This window comes from Galeopterus variegatus, unplaced genomic scaffold (assembly GCF_000696425.1).
Source record: "Galeopterus variegatus unplaced genomic scaffold, G_variegatus-3.0.2 Scaffold8039, whole genome shotgun sequence".
NCBI classification, from domain to species: domain Eukaryota; kingdom Metazoa; phylum Chordata; class Mammalia; order Dermoptera; family Cynocephalidae; genus Galeopterus; species Galeopterus variegatus.
This window is the reverse complement of record NW_007734150.1, coordinates 84,728-88,118: the sequence shown is the minus strand read 5'-3', so window position 1 is coordinate 88,118 and position 3,391 is coordinate 84,728.

Sequence of the window (3,391 nt, the reverse complement as noted above, 5' to 3'; positions counted from 1 at the left end):
CTGAGTGGCTTATAAACAGAAATTTTTTTCTCAAGGTGCTGGTATATTCCGTGACTAGCGAGGGCCCACTTCCTGTTTCATAGACAGCTCTCTTTTCACTGTAATCGCACATGGTGAAAGGGGAGAGGGATCTCTCTGGCGTCTCTTTTATAAAAGCATTAATCCCATTAATGAGGGCACAGCCCAAAAGCCCCACTTCCAAATACCATCGCTGGGGATTAGGTTTCAGCATATGAATTTTGGGAGGGACACAAACATTCAGTCTATAGCAGACTGCTTTTCTATTCCTAGTTTTCTTAAGAGGTTTTCAAATAATACGCAGGTTTTAAACTTTACAAATACCTTTTTTTCGTGTTTTGAGACAGTCATTGTGATTTTTCTCTTTTTCTCCATGTATGTGGTCATCCACTGTCAGATCTTCTGATATTAAACTATTATTACCTTTCTGAGATAACACTCTACATAATAATGAGGTAGTATTTCTTAATAGTTCACTGTTGGAGTGTTGCATAGTTACAGATTCTTCAACTTACCCAGGATCTCGTTGGCTGTGCTGCCACTATCTACATCAGTGCTTCTCAAACTTTAATGTTTAAAAATAATCTAGGGGTCTTGTTAAAATGCAGTTCTGACTCAGAAGGTATAGGAAGGAGCCTGCAATTTTGCTTTTCTAAAATGCTGACGATGATGCCAGTGCCGGGACCACACTTTGAGTGAGGCTATCACAACTCTCACTCTTCATCTCCTAGTGCAGATCTCCAAAGTCGAAATTCCTAAGAATCTGTGATTTTTGTTTTTGAAAATCAGCATTTGATTTGCTTGGTACTGATTTTTGTGCCAGACTTCAAGTCACTGGCCAGTGTGTCTGGATGACACTTGGTAAGATATTTACCTTGGGGCCAATCAGTGAGGCTAGTGGTATCTGGTACAGTTCACAGCCCTTTGGCTTAGTTATTAAGAGTTTAAACTCTAGCTCTCCCAGAGGCAAGTTACTTAATGCCTCTAAATCTTATTCCTCTCATATGAAAAAGAGGTAAAAGAACCTGTTCTATAGGATTATTGGGAGACTTAAATGAATTAATGCATGTAATGGGCTCAGCACAGTTCTTGGTGTTCAAGAAGAAGTTAGTGTTGGTGTTTGGCCATGGTGATAGAGTTGGGGCAAATTCCCTTAAATGAAACCATGGCAAGAGGCTCAGTGATTGATGCCTCATATGACTAGTCTGCAAAGTCAGAATGAAACTGGTGTGAACCATGTGAATGCACACCAAACAGAACCTAGTTAACAGCAGGACAGTCCTCACTTATCCGTTCTTTTTCTCATGTGTGATCAAGAAGTCTGCAGCCAAAGTCTAAAACTTGGGACAAGCCCAGCCCAGCACTCTAAGACAAAGATAACCAAGGTAGCAGAGCTCATACTCAGAATCACAAATGAGGGAAGGAGTGAAGCCAGGGATGACCCCTGGTCATAGCCAACTTTCCCCAAATCTCTAAGGCTGATTATCCCCAGAATTCAAAGAGAAGTGCAGCTTCATTGCATGGGAGTCAGAGTAGGGAATTAAAAAGAGAGATGTATTCAAATCCACTGAGGACCAAAAAATTAAACTAATGAGAATTGCTGTGTAGGTTACCTTTAATTTATGACTGTGGGGTTATCACCAGTGGATATTATCTTTGTAAATTCCCTCCCTTCCATATACCCCCTCCCCATTAGAGAGAAGACACAAGAGCTAATTATCCTCATGATGACAATAAAGCCATCGCTACCAGTATCATCCCTGCACAGAAGTCTCTTTGTAGAGAGATACTGAGTGTGGGCAAGTGGCCCTAAGAACTACACAGAATTAATAGCGAATGCAAAGTGCTCAGCCCTGGGGACATGAAGGCCTCTTCTGGTCTTGGCTTTGCCAATGACTTTCACATTGGGAAAATCATCCCATCTGCCCAGGGCCTGAAGAGCATCTAGGATCCCTTCAGAGTCCCTGTGACTTAACTCCTATCCTCAAGGAGCTGTCCATCTAAGGGAGGAAGAGTGCCACTTATACCCTCTGAGTTTCACCCTGCTTCTCATAGGGCTGGGGGCCAATTTCATACACTTTCTTCCTGGTCTCTTGAGAAAGCAGTGGCCTCACACCTTTGTGCTCAGTAGTGAAAACCATGGGCTCTAGATACAGGAAGACTCTGGTTCAAATTCTTGCTAATGTTTTAGTTGTGTGACCTCTGGGAGGTTTACTTAATCTCTCTGAGTGTCCAAGACCCCTGTTCTGAAAACTGGGAATAAGTACTTACCTTCAGATTGTTATAAGGAGTAAAAGATATAACACACATGAAAGTGCTTAGCACATTGCCTGGCACAGAGGGTCAGCACTTGATGATAATAATGATGATGATAAGCTGGGAAAAGCCTCAAAGGACGATGAGATCCCGGCTTCTGCCCACAGGCACACACCTAATTATGTCTATTTTACAGATAAGTCAACTAAAACACAGAAAGTTTAAGTAATGAGGAAAATGGATTATTTCCTTCAATAAATGAAACATATGGAGTAAACGCAATCTTTTTTCAAGAGAAGATCAAGAGTTATCAGGTGCTATGTGTTCCTCAAAGGCCTCATTCACACTAAAGCAAGTGACAGGATCACAGATCTTCCCTGTTATGCTATCTTCCGGGGCAAGTTCACAGAGCCACTGCTGATGATATGGACCTTGAGAGCTTGTTTGGAGGTTCTAGCAGGGGAGCGCAGCTACTCGTATACCCTTNAGCACTTAGTCTTCTATATAACAAGGGATCTCCAGGACTAGAAAACAATCTTGTGGGCCCTCTGAAGCTCTAGAGAGTTTGCAAACCAAGGACTTGCTGCCCTCCCTTGAGCCAGTTCAGTCCAGCTAAAGAGAGCTGCCTTGCTCAAGGTTATGCCCACTTCCCAAGGGCAGCCTACCTGTTAGTATGGGGTTATAAAGGATCTAGTCTCTTTGTTTTAATGTGGGATGACTCTGCAGTACTATGCTAGCTCCATATCTTTTCATTAGAAAGTCTGAGGCCTCTGTTCTGACTGTATCACAACAAAGGGAGTATTGACTTTTCCCTCTGCCCAGTCCTTCTTTCTTCACTTCAGGTGTTGACCCAGAGAGGAGTACTTAATAACTTCCTTCACAGTAATCTCTGTCTCAGGGAATCTAGTCTGGGACAGAAGCTACCAGAAGTGGGATGTAAGAAAGTGGCCACTAAAATGGGATTTTAGAGCTGCATTAGCCATTGCTCGCTGTCCTCATTACTGGTGGTAGGTGGAACATTGATAGCCCCTGCATATGTAGGAGTGAAATTGTTAGAATTTCCAGCGTTGGTGAACTAGAATAAAGTACCAGTGGAAGGAAATGCACCAGTAGATAC